This window comes from Neoarius graeffei, chromosome 26 (assembly GCF_027579695.1).
Source record: "Neoarius graeffei isolate fNeoGra1 chromosome 26, fNeoGra1.pri, whole genome shotgun sequence".
NCBI lineage: Eukaryota > Metazoa > Chordata > Actinopteri > Siluriformes > Ariidae > Neoarius > Neoarius graeffei.
This window is the reverse complement of record NC_083594.1, coordinates 31,676,479-31,697,252: the sequence shown is the minus strand read 5'-3', so window position 1 is coordinate 31,697,252 and position 20,774 is coordinate 31,676,479.

Below are 20,774 nucleotides of genomic sequence, written 5' to 3'. Positions count from 1 at the left end.
GGATGCCTCCTGGACGCCTCCCTGGGGAGGTGTTCCAGGCATGTCCCCCCCGGGAAGAGTCCCCAGGGAAGACCCAGGACACGCTGAAGGGACTATGTCTCGGCTGGCCTGGGAACGCCTCGGTGTTCTTCCCGAGGAGCTGGCCGAGGTGTCTGGGGAAAGGGAAGTTTGGGCTTCCATGCTTAGACTGCTGCCTCCGCGACCCCGTCCCGGATAAGCGGAAGAAGACGAGACAAGACGAATAAAGTTGTAATAGAATTAATCATAATTAAAACCATACCATTTTTAAATGTAAACCATACAGCAAACTTATACAAGTCATTGAAACAAGAAATTGAAATCTCGTTCTGAATACTCTTTCATAATTAGGCCACATCAATTTAATTAGTTGGTTCTCGGAATCGCCGCTTGAAAAAAATGCAAAATGAAAAAATATATAAAATCGAAATCAAACTCCCGCCAACAGAAAAGGTCACGTGACATGAGGTCACGTGATGCCGTGGCGAGGGCGTGGACCAAGTCAGCGAACGGGGAGGACTCCATATTGCTGTTCGGCTTCTGCGCTCCAGATATCCCGGGTTTCAGCACCACTGTAACGGTTCTCATAGAAGGGCGGAGCACAGAAGACGGCAGGACAGAGTTCAGGTTGGCACAGCATTTTTTTTGCCACACTTTTCAGTGAACAACTATTTTAAATCCACCGACACACACACACAATCGGCGTCTCGTTGGGGGAAGAGCTCCCTCTGCTCTCGCTCTCCCCCCTTAAGTAGGGCGCAGTCACTGGGAAGACACACAAACACAGGTTAATTGACATCAGGTGTAGTGATTCTGTAGCCTGGGCCCGCCCATCCTAAGTGTGACGCAACACAGGGGCCTGTTGCAAACTTAGTCTCCAGCTCTTCCAAGCTCCCGAAAAATCGGGAGCCAATCAACTTTGAGCATCTCCAACGGCCCTGGGTAGAGGCGTGTTCAAGGCACTGACGTAGTAGAACTGCGACCGGAAGCCATAGATTGTTTACAGAATCTATGCCGGAAGCGCTTCATTCACTAGAAACATTATGAACATGGAGCAGCGGCAAGCCTTTGACACAGCGGTAGATGCTGTATTGAAAGCATTCAATGGGAAGTTCTCATTGAAAACGGAGCAAAGAGCAGCCCTGGAGGTATTTATCTTCTTCCTGTTACTCAAGCAGTTTCCGTCGCGTCACATACGTCAGAGGAAAGAGTGATGTGATTGGTTTAAGCTTCGTCACAGCCTTTTCTGGCTTCAACCAGTAGCAAACTGAGGCATTTCAGGGAGGTTGGTCAACCACGCGCTTTGGGAAACGGTTGGGCTTAATATCTTTGCCAGACCAATGCTCGCAGAGCTTTGAAGTTGCGTTAGCCAGACTAGTGATTCTGCCACTTACCTTCCCTGACTCCGCCCTCCTGTCACAGACCGGCGCTTGACCACGCCCCCGCTGCCACATACCCCCACCGCCCGACTCAGGCCGGGCAGCTGTCCGGCCTGCAGCCGACTCCCCAACCACCCCCCACCCCCACCCCCCCCCCCCCCCCCCGACGGGAGAGGAAGTCCGCCACAACCATCTGCGCCCCCGGCCTGTGGATCACCTTAAAGTTAAAGGGTTGGAGTGCCAGATATCAACGGGTGATCCGCGCGTTGGCATCCTTCATGCGGTGGAGCCACTGGAGGGGCACGTGGTCCGAACAGAGGGTGAAAGGGCGTCCCAGCAGGTAGTAACGGAGGGCGAGGACCGCCCACTTGATCACCAAGCACTCTTTTTCAATGGTGCTGTAGCGCCCCTCACGCACCGACAGCTTCCTACTGATGTACAAGACTGGGCGGTCCTCCCCTTCCACCTCCTGGGACAAAACAGCCCCCAGCCCTCTGTCCGACGCATCCGTCTGTAACATAAAGGGGAGAGAAAAGTCAGGGGAATGTAAAAATGGCCCCCCACACAGTGCAGCCTTTACCTCAGAAAAAGCCCGCTGGCATTGCTCCATCCACTGGACCGGATCTGGTGCCCCCTTTTTAGTCAGATCAGTCAGCAGGCTGGTGACGTCCGAATAATTAGGTATAAACCTACGATAATAGCCAGCCAGCCCCAGGAACTGTCTCACCCCCTTTTTGGTCTTGGGCCTCGGGCAGGCCGCAATTGCTGCTGTCTTGTTAATTTGGGGACGCACCTGCCCGTTGCCCAAGTGGAAGCCCAGATACCGTACTTCCACCCGCCCAATCACACAATTCTTTGGGTTGGCTGTGAGACCCGCTCGCCTCAGCAGCCTAAGGACGGCCCTCAGATGTTCGAGGTGCCTCAGCCAGTCATTATTATAGACAATAATGTCGTCGAGGTAGGCAGCCGCATAGGTGGCGTGGGGGCGGAGGACCCTGTCCATCAGCTGCTGAAACGTAGTGGGCGCCCCAAACAGCCCAAAAGGAAGTGTGACAAATTGGTGTATGCCGAATGGTGTGGAAAAGGCCGTTTTTTCTCGGGATAGTGGAGTCAAGGGGATCTGACAATATCCCTTTGTTAAATCCAGTGTCGAATAAAAGCGAGCCGTGCCTAGTCAATCGAGCAGCTCATCAATACGAGGCATTGGGTATGCGTCAAATTTAGACACCGCATTGACTTTTTGATAGTCCACACAGAACCGGACCGACCTGTCGGCCTTGGGTACCAAGACCACCGGGCTGCTCCAGTCACTGTGGGACTCCTCGACGATGCCCATTTCGAGCATGGCCTCGAGTTCTTCCCGAACCACTTTTTTCTTGTGTTTGGGTAGCCTGTAAGGGCGGCTACGCACTACCACCCCTGGGGGCATCTCAATGTGGTGCTCTATGAGGTTGTTGCGGCCGGGCAGGGGTGAGAACATGTCCGAAAACTTGGTCTGCAACTGGGCAACCTCCGCGAGTTGGGTCAGGGAGAGGTGGTCTCCACAGGGGACCGGAGAGGTACGTGATGCTAATGTTCCCTTTTGAACCTCCGGCCCCAGCTCCGCCTTCTCCGGAACCACCGACACCAACACCACGGGGACCTCCTCATTCCAGAGTTTGAGCAGATTGAGGTGGTAAATCTGTAGCACCCCACCCCTGTCCGTTCGCCTCACCTCATAGTCGACGTCCCCGACTCGCTGTGTGACCTCAAAGGGTCCTTGCCACTTGGCGACTAATTTGGAGCTCGATGTGGGCAACAGTACGAGTACTTTATCTCCCGGTGCAAACTCTCTAAGGCGCGTACCCTTGTCATACAGGCGGGTTTGCCGTTCTTGGGCCTGACGCAAGTTCTCCTGGGTTAGGTGTGTGAGTGTGTGGAGTTTTGCACGCAGGTCAATAATGTATTGAATTTCATTTTTACTTGGTGAAGGTCCCTCCTCCCAATTTTCTCGCAATGCATCTAAAATGCCGTGCGGCTTACGCCCATATAATAATTCAAATGGGGAGAACCCCGTGGAGGCTTGGGGGACCTCTCGCACTGAAAACAGCAAGGGTTCGAGCCATTTATCCTAGTTATGTGCGTCCTCACTTACGAATTTTCTAATTATATTCTTGAGGGTGCGATTGAACCGTTCAACTAAACCGTCCGTTTGTGGGTGATACACGCTGGTGCGGATCGGCTTAATACCTAATAACCCATACAGTTCATTCAGTGTTCGTGACATAAACAAGGTGCCTTGATCAGTCATAATCTCTTTCGGGATTCCAACTCAGGAGATGACGCGGAAGAGTGCCTCTGCAATACTGCGTGCTGAGATATTGCGGAGAGGCACTGCTTCCGGGTATCGCATTGCATAGTCCACCAGAACTAATATAAAGCGGTACCCTCGTGCTGAGCAATCTAATGGCCCGACGAGATCCATCCCAATTCTTTCGAACGGGGTCTCGATTAATGGTAGAGGGCGCAAAGGCGCTTTTGGAATGGCTGTTGGATTTATTAACTGGCATTCGCGGCACGCCGTACACCACCTACGGACATCGCCGCAAATCCCCGGCCAATAGAATCGGATCATTATTCAGGCTAGTGTCTTATCCTGCCCTAAGTGTCCAGCCATGGGATTAAAGTGAGCCGCCTGGAATACCAATTCCCGGCGCCTTTTTGGAATCAAAAGCTGTGTGATTTGTTCTTTCATCTGAGTGTCCTGCGTCACTCGGTATAATCTATCTTTCACAATAGAAAAATAGGGGAAGGACGGGGTGGTGTTCGGTGGGAGCGGTTGACCATCAATTACTCTCACTTGGTCAGACGCATGCCGCAGAACCTCGTCTCGCGACTGCTCTAACGGGAAATTCGCCAGGGATTCCCCGAGAGAGGGAAGAGGAGCCTGTGGCTCCTCACTCTGACGCGGAGATGACGTAGACGGCTCTGTGACAGCTGCTCTCGCCAAAGCGACACCGGGCCCCCCCCCGCTGACCTATGGCAGGACCCACTCCTCACTAAATGACTCATCAACTCCCCGAATCCCGGCCAATCAGTCCCCAAAATTATCGAGTTAGTGAGGCGGGGATTAACCGCCGCCTTTACTATAAATTTTTCCCCTCGGAAAAAATGTGGACCGACACCAAAGGGTAGCTGTGAACATCCCCGTGCACACACAACACCTTCACCCCCTGTGCTCCCCCCAATGCCTCGTCTTGCACCAGGCTTTGGTGAATTGAGGTTTGATTACAACCAGAATCCGCCAACGCCTGATATGTATCCCCTTGAATACTCACCGGTATGCGATATGCTCCGGCCCAATTGAGGGCGGCTCCTGGCGCGTCGGGAATCCGAACCACCACGCCCACCTCCATTACTGTGCAGTGCTGTTGGAGGTGGCCCGGCTCCCCGCAGCGCCAGCAAACCGGCCCGGGCTTCCTCTCCGCACCGGTGTTCTGGGGCTCACTCACCTGAGGGGGGGGGAGAGACAGACACAGAAGGGAGAAACGGGAGGGCACCGCGGGTGCGGCGGGCCGGCTGGGGTGGCGCCGGCCCCCGCCTCCGCGGTGGGGGAATGGGGCGAGGACGGGACACAGAAGGAGAGGGAGAGAGAGAGAGAGGACAGGAGAGAAGAGAGGAGGCTGTCTGCTGTCCTGCCGCCGGGACAGCCGCCAAATGGTCCTCCGCCAGCTCGATGGCCTGATCCAGTGACGCCGGGCGGTGGCACTGGACCCACTCCGCAGTTCCTGCTGGCAAGTGTACAATGAATTGTTCCAGTACCACCTGGTCGATGATCCCCTCGGCGTCGCGGTTGTCGGCCCTCAACCACCGCCAGCAGGCGTCCCGGAGTTGCTGGCCAAACGTGAACAGCCGGCCGACTTCCTCAAAGCGCAAAGCGCGGAAGCGCTGACGCTGCTGCTCAGCGCCCCACACGCTGGAGGACGGCCCGGCGAAGGTCCGCGTAGGCCAGCCGGCGGTCGGCAGGGAGCTGTAGCGTGGCCAGCTGTGCCTCTCCCATTAGCAGGGGGAGGAGGCGCGCTGCGCGCTGATCCATCGGCCACCCCGACGTCTCCGCGACTTGCTCAAAGAGCGTGAGGAATGCCTCGGGGTCATCCTGCGGGCCCATCTTTGTTGGGGTGAGGGGGGACGGGCCCCTGCGGTGGGAGCATTGGTAGACCCCGCCGACGCGAGGAGGTGCCGGAACGCCTGACGATCCTCTTGCTGGGCCGATACCAGGGCCTCGAACCGCTGTTCCTACTCCTTACGGAGGGTGCTGGCTTTGCTGGGCCGTGGCGAGGGCGTGGACCAAGTCAGCGAACGGGGAGGACTCCATATTGCTGTTCGGCTTCTGCGCTCCAGATATCCCGGGTTTCAGCACCACTGTAACGGTTCTCATAGAAGGGCGGAGCACAGAAGACGGCAGGACAGAGTTCAGGTTGGCACAGCATTTTTTTTGCCACACTTTTCAGTGAACAACTATTTTAAATCCACCGACACACACACAATCGGTGTCTCGTTGGGGGAAGAGCTCCCTCTGCTCTTGCTCTCCCTCCTTAAGTAGGGCGCGGTCACTGGGAAGACACACAAACACAGGTTAATTGACGTCAGGTGTAGTGATTCTGCCACTTACCTTCCCTGACTCCGCCCTCCTGTCACAGACCGGCACTTGACCACGCCCCCGCTGCCACACCTACAAAGCCTGTGTTTGTGATTGTTAGGATATTCAGCGAACAGAAGCGTAAAATCTTTGACAGGTATGTTGAAATTCTGTTTACTGGTTTGCCTGTATTGTTTGGTCTATTTCCACTGCTAATTTTACCATCAGAGCATTTTTTTTATTTTATTTTTATTTCGCCTGCTCACTTCATATTTTTCCTGAAAAAATCCGAGAACCAACTAATTAAATTGGTGTGGCCTTATGACACTTTTAACAACTTGAACTTTTTCTATTTAAATCAATTGACTAAAGCTCACTTCACACCTTGTTGCATAGATTACCTGCGTTTTGTCAATTCCAAACTTTTCTGCTAGCTGACGCTGACTTTTACCCGCACTTTCGTTAATCAGATAAATTTTTTCTTTCAAAGACAACTCATTACGTTTTCTACTCATTGTCATACAAGTCGATCTTAATTTTGCGGCATGACGTAAAAAATTTTGTGGCATGATGTAAACTGGATGTCGTGAAAGCTCTTGTGTCCAGTGTTTTGACACGACGGGGGGGCGTCCGTAATTTCGAGGTTTAATTACATTGATTTTCGACGGGTGGGACCGAAATTAATGGTCGTAATATGCAATATTGAGGTGGTCGCATTATTGAAGGCCGCGACCAATGAAATATATAAGCAAGCAATCAGGATCGTGAAAAACTGTTCGTAATTTTGAGATTGTTGTAATTTTGAAGTGGTCGTAACATGAGGTTTCACTGTAATTCTCCTATTTTATATTAAACTTTGGTCAAATATTTGTCACATTTTGCATTTTGTGCAATTTTTTTTTTTAACCTTGCGCAATACCAGAAAAATTCAGTTGAAATCAAGCCATTTGAGGCGAATTGGTCTTCCTCTGAAAAAACTTGGGATTTGGATTTCCCGGGAAACACTGATTTTCATGACGTTGTGTGCGGGACGCCTCCTTCTGAATCCTTCTGATCCTGGTGGTTTTCGGCAAATTTCTTCAACGTTATCACGTAATTATTAAAATGGTTAACAGATGTATCATAGGAGGGTGTAGCAACACCGATCTTGATGGGATTAGTACTCATCGTTTTCCAAAAGACCAGACAATGAGAGAGAAATGGGAGTGCTTGGTCTACACAGGCTGTGCACTGAAACTGTGTAAGCTCGCGCAGCCTGCTGGCGCTTCCGCAGGTAACGTCATGAATCTGGCTCCAGACTCCCTTGGGATTTTCCCAGACGCGTTTTGCTATTTTATTTTTTTCTGCTGTAGACAGATGGCCTTGTACAAAATTACTCTTCTGGATGAGTGTGTAAAGGGACATACTTTCATATAAAAAAAACGAAATTGGTCCAGAATATGCACTTTAACATCTCCATTATAACGTTAAGTAGGACCAAAAAACGAGACATTCTTAAAATGTTTTTGAAAGACCAAATAAGAACATTATCTGAGGAACCAAATCGGAACGTTCCCTGAAGTTCTAGTTATATCTCATTCCGAATGTTGCACAAGGACCAAATGAGACCAAAAGTGTTACAAATGTCAATAATGTCCCGGTAACATTCCGCAGAGAACGTTATGGTGGGGACCAATGGGGACATTGTAAACATTGAGGGGACATGGGTCCACCCCCATCCCAAACCTCTAGATTTTTGAGGGTGGGGTAAAAATCCACCACAAATCTATTTTGGTTAAGATGCAATTCCTTACTGATTTTTGTGTGTAACTTAGTTTTCCTATGCTCCTTTTGCATCAGTTTGTGAAACAAAAACTTTTTTTTTGTTTTTATGTACGTTTTTTGTGAATGGTATATAATATATATTGAGGATATTACATGGTGGCACTAAGATATGAAGTTTATCTTCAAGTGGTGAATGTATATTTCATGAGTAAGAGAAGCGAATGAGTGAAATATTTTTCAACACAAGAAGATAAACTTCATATCATTGCATCACTGTATAATATTCTTTATATACACACATCCACAAAAAATATGCAAGTTAATCAAAATAATTTTAATTTTGAACCAGTTCACCATTTTCACAACATGCAATAAGTCAGCGGGAAAACACTGGGAGTGAGGCCAACAGACTGAAATATCAGAAATTATTAGATATACAGGACATGTTTTTTGATGGAATAAAAACATGTATTATATTCCCTTCTAGCGGGTTTCATTCATTTGATCTGATAGCATGCAATATTGTTTGCATATCCCTTATCCTCCGTGTATTATGTCACTCTACCCAATGAACAATAAGCGTAGAATATGGTTTACAATATTGCACGGTTGTCAAGACAACATGACATCACACGTTGGAGCTGATGCAAATATTCAATGGGAAAGTTTTCTGCTGTGCATGCGCAGAAACATTTCTTTGTTCGCCAGGAAAGAGAAGCTGAACACCCAAAAGACTACCAAAACTTAGATAGCATATTTACAAGAGAAAAACATACCAACGGACATAAAAAACCTGGAAAAGAGGGTGTGTATGTCAGTGGCAAACCGTTACTGTTAGCGCTGGGACTTCAGCTCAGCCAAAACTTAGCCAGATACACCAAAAAAGCAACAGGGCAAAGGATTTTGCAAGGGATTAGTGGCATGGCACCAGGTTGCTCCATTGTGTGTAGTTGTCAATGTTGATTTTAAAAGTAACTAAACAAATTACATAGGGAAATGAATACTTAAGTATGAGTGAAAAATACTGTGGCAAGCGTGCATGGAAGAAGAGTCTGGAGACAGAAATCTTAGTTTCTTGGTTGTTAGCCTGTGCTACTTGCTCTCGATAGCACTGGCTTCACTGCTTTATTAGCATTTGCTAACATTACTGATGAACGCTACACCAGCTGGAAAGGTTACTTCACTGCTGCACTGACAGCACCAACTTGCTAGTGTTGGCTTTTGAGAGAAAGAGGAAAACATACCAACAGACATAAAAAAATGGAAGTGTGTGTATGTATGTATGTAATTATTATTATTATTATATTGGCTGGCTTTTTTTGTGGTATATCAGATATATTCCATTCAACTAGCATGATATTGAACGAGTTGAAGACGAGTTCAATATCATGCTACACTCAAAAAAATGTTCTATTGGATTTAATTAAAAATGTCAAGTGGTTGCACGAAAGTGTGTTGCACAGGGTTCTTACACTTTTTCACCAGTTTTTTTCCATGACTTTTCCATAACTTTTCCAAAACCTTTTACTGAATTTCCATGACCATCGCTGGTTCATCACTGCTCATCGCATTTATAGCACAGCCCCCAACACTAGTTTACATAGCAGCCCCCCTCATGCACAATCGCATCATACACATACCTATTTCACGTCACCATTCACAACACTGTTGCCCCCTTTCTTCACACACACAGACGACTACAGTACTGTACCTCATGCCCCTTCACATCACATATGCAAGTACACACCCACAGTCCATGTTTCCCCAAATATCCAGTCCATCTGTCCCAAACCCATAGGCCATGCTCTCAGCAACCCACCCCCTGCCCAGGCCCAACCCCATAACTTTGTAATTTGTGCATTACAAGCATTTTGGTACTTTGTCATAAAACTGAGGATATTATCCAATCCAATATCTTATTTACCATCTGTACATGCAAAAAAAAAAAATCAAACATCAAACGAGAGCTCCAGGGCTCCAGCATCGTAATTCGCCCTGAGGCGAGCTGCAGCGCTCCGCTTAGGTTTCGTTTCTATCCCGGGCTCCAGCCCGACTTTGGACGCCCGTAGCTCGGGCAGGGGAGGTCCTAGCTGCCCCACACTTGGCAGCCAGAGACCTCTGCCCTCCCCCCAAAGAACCAGCGTGGGCAGGGCGCACTAGCCCCGCGCCTCGGGACGTAATTCGCCGCGGCGCTCCGCTTAGGTTTCGTTTATATCCCGGGCTCCAGCCCGACTTTGGACGCTCATAGCTCGAGCAGGGGAGGTCCCAGCATCCCCAAACTTGACGCACCACGCCTAGCACGCTACAACTACTAGCACGTCGCACGTTACGAGGAGGGTGTGGCCAGGGTTGCCAGATGTGACTGATGATTTCCAGCCCAAAAAATGCTCAAAAACTGCCTGGAGGCACTAAAACCTGCCTAATTTGAAAACCGCCCAATCTGGCAACACTGGGTGTGGCAGTCAACAGGCATAGCCAGTATAGCCTGGGCCCACCCATCCTAAGCATGACGCAACATGAGGGCCTGTTGCGAGCTTAGTCTAGCCAGGCAAGCTATCTACAGCTCTTCCAAGCTCCCGAAAAATCAGGAACCAATCAACTTTGAGCATCTCCAACGGCCCTGGGTAGAGGCGTGTTCAAGGCACTGACGTAGTAGAACTGCGACCGGAAGCCATAGATTGTTTACAGAATCTATGCTGGAAGTGCTTCATTCACGCTTCCGCATCTATTACGCATAGATGCTGTATTGAAAGCATTCAACGGGAAGTTCTCATTGAAAACGGAGCAAAGAGCAGCCCTGGAGGTATTTATTGAAAGGAAGGACGTTTTCGCCTTGCTCCCAACCGGCTTCGGTAAGAGTTTAATCTACCAGTTAGCCCCGTCGCGTCGCATACGTCAGAGGAAAAAGTGATGTGATTGGTTTAAGCTTCATCACAGCCTTTTCTGGCTTCGACCAGTAGCAAACTGAGGCATTTCAGGGAGGCGGGCCAACCACGGGCTCTGGGAAACGGTTGGGCTTAATATCTTGGCCAGACCAACAGCTCGTAGAGCTTTGCAGTCGCGTTAGCCAGACTATAGCCAGTAGGCTACGCAGACTGCGCTAGACAACATTTCCAAGACAACTCGTGGCGATTTACATTTTATTACGGCACATCAATTTTATAAAGATAATCGATGAAACACTAGATAGATTTCCATGACTTTTCCAAAACTTCTGAACAAAATACTTTTTTCCATAACTTTTCCAGGGCCTGGAAATTTAATTTTAAAATTCCAAAACTTTTCCAGGTTTTTCATGACCGTACGAACCCTGGTTGCATAGCTTCTAAGATACTGTATTCTTTAATATGAGCTCAATAAAATGTAGTAAATGATACAAGAGTGAGTTGAGTATATTCAAAGTAACTTGGTTAGCTCATCTGTATTAAATACTCTTATGTTGAATCAAATTAACGCTGTTATGTTCAATCAAATTGACACTGTTCTATTCAATCAATTAACCTTTCACAGATAAGTAAAACACAGTCAAGCTAATTTACTTTAAAGTAACAGTTGCGTGGAACCACACTTGACATAACATTGTTATGTAAATTCACACAAAACACAATATTCTTGTGTAAATCCAAGTAAATAAGCTGTAGAAGGAAACACCATTTTCAAAATAAACCTGCATTTATTCAGCTGTGTATATTGATTTCAACAATTTCAGTTAAACTGAATATTTAGTTTCTTTACACACAACAGTTCAGAAATACACAATTTTCAGTTCCATGAACCTACAGTTGACCATCGTAACCGTAAATGATCTGCTAAGAACATATAGGAACTGTCCTATCTGTCCTATTGTCCTCCCAAACCTAGGCCAATTACCTAATTAGTAAGTAAGCAAAGCAACATTTTTCCACAGAAGGGCAGTTGGGGTACAGCAAGTGACTGAGTCTAAGGACAACTGAATAGTCCATAAATCCACCTCTCCCCACACATCTCATAATACTGAAGGAACAGGTTTCCACAGAAAGGCAGTTGGGGTACAACAAGTGACTTCGAGTCTAAGGACAACTGAACAGTCCATAACATAGTCCACCTTTGCCCACACATCTCACAATACTGCTTAACCCAAAAGTTTATTTTTCAGTACCTGGACCTTGTCCGAAAGGCAGCGACTATCAATTCCCATCAGGACCTTCTGAATAAATTCGAAAGTGTACCTCAGGTTGGAAGGGTAGCTCAAGTTCAAAACATAAATGACCCCAAACAGTAGAGCAGTGGCGCTGGAGACATCTTCAATGTTACTGAGGACAGTGACCCCCTCCACTATGATGCCAACATCCTCAGGTGGCTCAGTGGCATCTGCACCCTCATGTGTGATGACATAGATCCCAATGGTGGTGTTCTCCATTTGGCTCTGGGCATCGTCAAAGTTCACATCCTATATCATGAATCAGAGACAGACATTTTAGGAGTCATAAGATGATGTGTGAAACAATGTGTAAATTTACACTCGTGGGCAAAACAAAACAGTTTATCACAGCTGTGCATTGTAAGACAGCTTGGTTGAGCAATTGAAAGAAAGAAGAGAAAAAACATCTAAAATCATACACTTGCTACAGACAATGCATACAATATTGTGAAACACTTACTTACAGTGCTACTCAAAAGTTTTAACACCCTGCAATTTACTAGTTTTTGCATTATTCAGCCATAAATTGTGATTTGAGCTTCATTCAAGTCATTAGTGAAGATGAACACAATATGCCAAAGGTTCGCTTACATTTGTATGCATCTGCTGTTTCATTGTAGCCTGACAAGCCAGACTAACATTAAAATGTCTGGCCACAAATGATAGACCGAACTCAGTCCTAGGGGCAGAATCAGCAGTTGTCTGTCAAACTGCCTCTGCACACAATAGGATAGTGCTACGACCAATCAGAGCAATGAACAAGGTGACAAAAGCAGATTCAAACGACCGCAATTCTTGGCTAAGCCCGCCCAAGGACTCTCTGCACACAGAGTGTTGTGAGTGGTCCTACACCACTGATGTAGGACCAATTACAAGACCTACTAAGTCCCTATGGCTCATCACTAGACGTATTTGCTGAACATAACTATTTGCTACCGCTAGGGTACGTCTAGATTTCTAGGCTAGTTTCATGGATATTTTCAACATGAAATGTAACCATTTCTTTTGTGCTATTAACTTCAGCACATCGTGTTTGTCTACATTAATGACTTAGATGAAGATGAAATTCATATTTTATGACTAAACACAAAAAAACAAGGGCATTCCAAACAGTTCACAAACTTTTTATCAGCACTATATTTCACCAATATTTTTTAAACAAGTAATCACAAAACGTTATAATCTTGTTCACCTTATTTTTGCCCAGGAGGCTATATGATCATGATTATGCAAACAATAACTATGATTTTAAATACAAATTTTATAAAACTAAATCATTAAAATGAACCCAGTCCCTTAGCTCTCTGTACGTCATCCATTCTGGAATTTTATGGATACTGGCATTAGTATCTTACAATTGAAATTATCACTGCTACCTACTGATTCTATGCAGTTCTATACGGTCTGCTAATTCTATACAGTCTATAACATTCACTTTCACTTATCAGGTATTCCTTGATAAGCTTCTCAGGATCTTCATTTAAATACACAACTAGAGCCTTCATGTTGCAAGCCCTCCTAGTGGCAGGGGTTTGATTCTGTAAGAGGGAAATATGATTGTATATTACTTCATTCACATGCGCAAGTTAAGCACCTCATAAATTGGAACACAGGTTTTTGAAGTGGGAGGCACTACCAAATAAGATGATCACATGAATGTAAACATCTAGGGGAAAAAGTCTCCACATTTCTACATAGATATCTCTGGTATGATTAAAGACTTGGTAAAGTTTACAAAACATGTTGAATTTTGTTTCTGTGTACCCTGAATCACATGTTACCTAGGGTTACTTTTATCTTGTTTCAATAATAGGTATATTAGTAACTCTGCGTGCTCTTTCCCATAACTAATAACAAACCTGTTCAACGGCAGCCATGATATCCTTGATTTTGTGCCCCACTACTCCTCCTTTCTTGCAGCAAACTGCGGACAGCTTGGAGCAGATACTGTCGAGCTCTGTCATGAACTTCGACTTCAGTGGGATTGTGGTAATTCGTGTAAACTCGGCACATATCTGGACAGATAAGGAATGGGGAGAGAAGGCAGAAAACAACAACTTATAACACAACCCAGCATTAGGCTATACATAAACCCCAAAATCTGGATTCTGTACATCCCTACTTACAGTGTGTCATGTTGACAACTGGACAATTAACTCAGACTTACCTCACGATCAGAAAAGAGTGCTGGCCATCTGCTTTTGAACTCTGAAATAAAGGGCATGTTATGCACAATTTCATGCCTCCTAAGGGCAAAGGTTCTTTCCATTTTTACTTTAATGACCTGATAGTTGTCCTTCTTGTTAACCTCAGACAGTAGCACCTGCCTCTCATTCTCAAGGCTTTGTTTATTTTCTCCAGCAGGATAGTCTGGAAGGAAATTTACTTCTGCTCTCCGGGGTTTCTTAACTTGGTTTGGACTTGTACACATGTCACCTTGTCTGCGCTTCAGGGAATTGATGAGCAATTCAGAGGTTGCATTTCTTAAACTTGTGTGACAATTTGCCATTTTGTATTTTAAACTGATTTTCCATCCATAAAATCCGCAGAGAGAGCCTTGCTCTTTCAGACAGGGGTGCCTTTTAATTAAAGCCTCTGCAACAGTGTCGAACTCAGCACTCATAGGATATACTTTGAACTTTAAGATTTCTGTAGACAAGGCTTCTAAAATGGCAGACTTGAGTTTTGGGCTTGGGCTGAGGTAGGTGCCATTCTTGAGAAATTCCTGATTGCCCTTCATCAATTGCAGCTCTGCTTCATAAGTAAACTCTGGTATCGGGAAGTTTGCTGGCCAGGCTTGAGTTCTTAGTGATAAGGTAGACGGGGTTGAAGAAGTTGATGAAGCCGACTCCGGGGATGACAGTATATCTGTGTCCGCAGAAGACAGGGACACAGAGTCTTCAGAGAGAGTTCTAGGCATCTGAGGAGCACAATCTTCGTGAGCACTTGAAAGGGTCACTGCAGTAGTTAGGCCTACTGTGTCTGTGCATTTGTGATCACTTTGACTGTACTCAAGTGTTTGAGATCCACTGTTGAGGTCAGATTTAGAAACTCATTAAATTCAACGTCCATATACTGCAATCTGAAGTCCTCTGTGACTGCACATTGTCTTTTAATCTCAAGTTTAAGGTCGTCAACAGACTCTGGTATTCCAGACGGCAAGATCAATTTTTCAGAGTTGTTTTCTCCAAGGATAATCCGAAGCTTTACACAGTCTGTCATTTTAGGTCCACTCCAACTCTTACTCTGTATTAAAAGAAAAACACAGATTTAGCCCAAACCTGGACCGCAAAACTATTAGACAAACTCACAATATTTTTCACAATATGCAAACATCACACACTTACATTTAAATATAAGTGTGTGAATATGAAAATTCAATTGCCCTACCAAAATTCTTTTGTCAATTTCTATCAACTAAACCTCAAATGAAAAATGTAGTGAGGATGATAGGTCACTAGTGCCAATTAACTGAGCCTATAGAGTACAGTAGAGGGTGACATAAGCTGGCAGCAGTTGTCCAATATGTTTGAAGTTTAAAGATATATTGTTAATTACCTGAAGTATGTATCTTTTCACTGTCACCATGTGGAACACTCCAATTTTGTAGTCAGAAAGGGGATAACGATCTGCTAGTTCACTTAGCTCGATGAAAGAAACATTTGATGGAGATGGATCCAATTGGAAGGCACGGTAGTGTTCTCTGTACCATGAGGGTATTTTTTTTCACAATGAATTCCAAACTTTCTTGAACACAAATCTGCACAATTTCTGCAAAATCTGAGAGGCCACCAACTGACCCATGTGCTATTATCATGCCCTTTCTGTAATTTATGCCATCAACAGAAACATTTGAGGTCAGATTAACTACAGAGGCATCAGGGTACTTCTGAGTGAAGGTAAGTACGACATCCTCTTTCAGGATTTCAACAGGGACAGTGGAAACTCGTGAAACTTCCAGAGAGGATTTTTCACCGTTTGATGAATGCATGTAATGGCCAATCATTAACTGATGTTTATTGGCAAGAGACAGGGTTATGTTTTTAAAGCAGTTCATATGCCTAACAACTTGCTTAAAAAAAGAATGCTTCGCTTCAAATCTCATTGTCCGTAAGCACACGAGTGGACCAAAGAGGTGAATCATCACTGGATAGTGCTCAAAAAAGTGATGCTTTGGTAGCAGATTGTTTTCTGGAAATAGTTCATGGTACCTATATTGATGTTCTGATATTTTACTTTCCAAGTATGCAATTGACTCATCAGTATGGACGGGGCACACTACCAAATCAACAATATCCTTCAAATCTAGAATGATTTGCCAGGCTGGTTCGTCTTCTGGTACTAGATTTCCAATAATTAATGGTATCAATCTCAAGAAACACCAATTCTCGTGTGCCAGGGCTCGAAATTTGTATATTTTTTTCACCAGCCAGCCGGACTAGTTACCTTCCAAAGTAACTAGCCAAACAGAAAATCAACTAGCCAAAATTTGGTCATGTATGAATTTTACTTCTGTCAAAAATAACACAAAAGAGAGTAGTTACCATTGTTCATGACTAATGTGCATTTATTTCAAGAACCGGAGTATTTTGATACTGTTGTTAAATACATAAATGAGAACAACACAGAGCACCATAATATAATATCAACAAATAATAATATATTGGACTTTTTTCCCCATCAGCGGGGGGTCTGCAGGTTGGGATGTCTGTAAACCAATCAGGATGCTCTTTGTCTAGCATGCGCTTCATGAACAGGCACACGCGCAGTCTCTTTCGCGCACTCCGTCATATGCGCGATGCAGACATTAAAGGAAAACTCCGGAGTGAAATGCTTTTTAGGTTTATTTTCGCATTATTGGGAGTGCATACGTTGGGTTGCTATCACAATCACGTCAATCAGATGTGTTTTGAGAAAATTAGTTTTTTGTGATTTCAACCGGAAAGCGCTAACACGGCAGCGGCCGGGGCATGTCTTTTTGCCGCTACAAAACGCTAGTTTTAAAACCATTTCAAAGCTCAAAACAACATGACAGTTCTGTGGAAGTGAGTGTAGGGTTCCTACAAACAAAACGAGTTGTCCTTGACTCTGCATGTGCACGGATAGAGTGTGTTAGAAGAGTAAATAAAAATCCAGCGACCTTACCTGCAGTCGGTCTTCCTCAGACGCCATCTTGAGTGGACAGTCCGTAAAAGTCAAGTGCAGAGCTTGAGTGGACTTGAGTGCAGAGCTCTGCACTCGGCACTCAACTTTTACGGACTGTCCACTCAAGATGGCGTCTGAGGAAGACTGACTGCAGGTAAGGTCGCTGGATTTTTATTTACTCTTCTAACACACTCTATCCGTGCACATGCAGAGCCAGGGACAACTCGTTTTGTTTGTAGGAACCCTACACTCACTTCCACAGAACTGTCATGTTATTTTGAGCTTTGCAATGGTTTTAAAACTAGCGTTTTGTAGCGGCAAAAAGACATGCCCCGGCCACTGCCGTGTTAGCGCTTTCCGGTTGAAATCACAAAAAACTAATTTTCTCAAAACACATCCGATTGACGTGATTGTGATAGCAACCCAACGTATGCACTCCCAATAATGCGAAAATAGACCTAAAAAGCATTTCACTCCGGAGTTTTCCTTTAATGTTTCGCGTGCACGCTCTTGCTTGCTTGCTCTAGATTCCGGGAGATATTATCCAATTTGCGGGCATCAGGGAACCACTATCAATATGCGGGAGACTCCCGGAACTTCCGGGAGACTTGGGATGTCTGTTATATGCATGCGCAGTAGTGAAAAAACCAACAGCCTGACCGTCCTGCCGATAAACACATCGATTAACACAGACACGGCACACGCTTAATATGTGGCGGCTTTAGTTGACGGTGTGTCTGAATCTTCGCTTCATATATCTTTTTTATTTTCAACTAGCCAGCCGGGCTGGCTAGTGACAGGAATTACTCGCCAAATGACAAATTAAGTCGCCTCGGGTGACCGGACCACCGCGAATTTCGAGCCGTTTGCGTTGCCACCGATTGTATTTTTAGTGTGGAAAGTACTTGGTAATAAATGAGGTCGATTAACCTGGTCTCCCCATTTATATGGAAATGTCTGAATCTTGTGATTTAGAGTTTCAAAGGAGAAATACTTCTTACTTATCAAAACTCTGAAGCACTCAGCTAGTTCAACAGGCACTATGCCCTTGAAAAGATCATGGGCAAGATCAGGGGGAAAACCTGTGGTAACCTTAAAGTACGAAAGGCTATCAGTTAAAACACAGGAATTTTTCACACCACAACAGGGTTTTCCTCTTTCAAGTGCTCTTGTTACATGTACACAATGGCTCTCTTCAGTCCTGAGATGAAATACACCAGTTTTCACCTCTTTTGACTGAATCTCTGAGTGTGTGGCAGTACAAAATCTACAGATATACTTCCCAGAGAAACTTTCCACAAAACCAGCCAATCCATGAGCTCCAAGATTATCCGCAACTACACACTGGACGGTACCTTTAATGAATGCTCCAAAATGGTCGATGAAAACCCCTTGCTGCTCTAAAGTGACAAGGTCATGTAAAAGGGGCTGGAATATTTTCTGATAGCCAAAGGTCTTCACATCATTACTTTTACATAACAACACAAGGTAAATAGAGGAGAGAGCAGAATGAGAACCTGGTGGCAGATTTCCTAAAACCCAATAAACTGAACAGAGTTTATGATTTTTTCGTGAGGTCCCGAATGGGTTGCAGATTTCAAAATCATCTATATAAAGACACAAAGAGATTCTAACTTCCTCACAAGATAGAAAATGATTGTTCAGAAAGTGATGACCATCTCAATCAGATCTATATTGCTCCTGATGTACTGAATGTGACCCAGCATCAACTACTTTATTGAGTACATCCTTCTGTTTCAGTAACTGTTGCAGCGATTTCAATATGGGCATATACTGAAAAGTCTTAGGCCTATTTGTTTCAGACTCAAGCATGTATTCAACTGGATCAACAATGCCAAAGTGCTCCCTATAATACCATCCCCGTCTGAAAGCAGTACCTAGTGGCCCATTCTTTGCTACAGCTTTTAACAATGGGTTAAAAGATAATGCGTTAGTCAGTTCTTCAATGACCAACTGATCTACACTGAGGTTGTGATTCTCAAAGATCTCTTCAATGACACCATTTGATAAAGGCACACATGCAATGCTCATCAAATAATGCAATTCTGTAAACAGTTCATCAATGGCTGCACTTGGAACATGGAAATAGTGTTCCAATTTCAGTAGAAGGCACGCAAAATTTAGCTCTATAATTTTTGGCAAATTCTGTGGTTCAGGGTCAACTTCAATATCCCAATCAGAATCCGCAATACTGTTACCAACTTCTGAGTCTGTATCATCTACTCTGCCATCAGCTGAAGGTTGAATGACTTGTTTTTACAATGCCGACTTTAAAATCTTTTAGAGTATATAGATTGTGCTTCCTGTTTTTATGTGACTTAAAAGTACCATAAATATTTGTCTGAAAGGTACAACCCTCAAACATACAATGCACTGTCTCGTGACTTTTAAGGTGGCCGTTAATGTGACAGAAATAGTTTTGCACAGAATCTATGTTATTGCATGTACAAAGTTGACAGCTAAAGGTAACCACACTCAGGCCATCCTTAAAAAAAATCCGTTTCCTGTCCACCGGGTGAGCAAAAAAATTTTCAGTCGGGAGGGAGGGATTTTTTTTTTTTATGGATGGATAAGAAATCGCAATGCTGTTTGCTTTTACTTTCAGTACTTTTTTATTACAAAAGCAGACACATTTAATAAAATATGACAGTTTAATCAACTGAAACTTGTACAAAAACTTTAAGTTAGTATTTGAAATGCTGACTGCAACATTTGCAAAACTTTTACAAAGGTACTTAAAATGTCTGACACACGGACTTTTTGTAGTTCTAAATCGACCGTTAGGCCTAGTTCGGATGAAATTACAATATTAAAATGATCACTGAATGATTTGTTTTTCTGAATCTTTACTATTTTGTTGTTCGCTAGAATACCATTTTGCGATTTCACACTTAAGCAAATGTTTGAAAACTCCGGATCTCCTTCCTTCATGGTGGCTGCCATTTTTTTGTGCCGCACGGCGCATGCGCAGAGCTGATTCAATTCTATATTCTGCGCGGAATGCAGGGCTTTCCACAAGCGCCGGCTGCCGGCCATACAGCTGACTACACAATTAAGTCCAGCCGGCTACTTTAATGACTATTATTTTTGTAGCCCACAGGCTCTAAATATTAATTTTTGATTTTAATAAAATTAAATGTTTATCTAACGGACTGACAATAATGTCAAACTGAACCGCACTCATTTAAGTTGTGATTCGCGCTGTTTGTATGGATAATAACCACAAATTCCCCACTGACTTCGTTGATCAAGGGAGAGTAACTCATCCGCGGCCCCGACATGCGGAAAAACTTTATTGTTATAACAATATCTTATCACGTTTTTACAATATCATGTAATAACACGTAATTTCATGATAAATTATCAGGTTATTTCATGATACGAAATTATCATGTTATAACATGAACTTATCACGTTATTTCATGATATTTTCATGTAAGAACGTGAAAACACCTTATCAAGAAATAATGTGAAAGTGCGTCATAGGCTAGGCTACTTCCATTAAAAGCAAACGTCCTAGCCTAGCCTACTGTATAACTTTGGTCGAGCAAAAACACCGAGCAAAAACATGGCTGAATCCTGAATGACTCAGTTTTGTATAAATAGGGGACTACATACAGTAGACGGCAAAATGTAGTGTTTTTCCTGC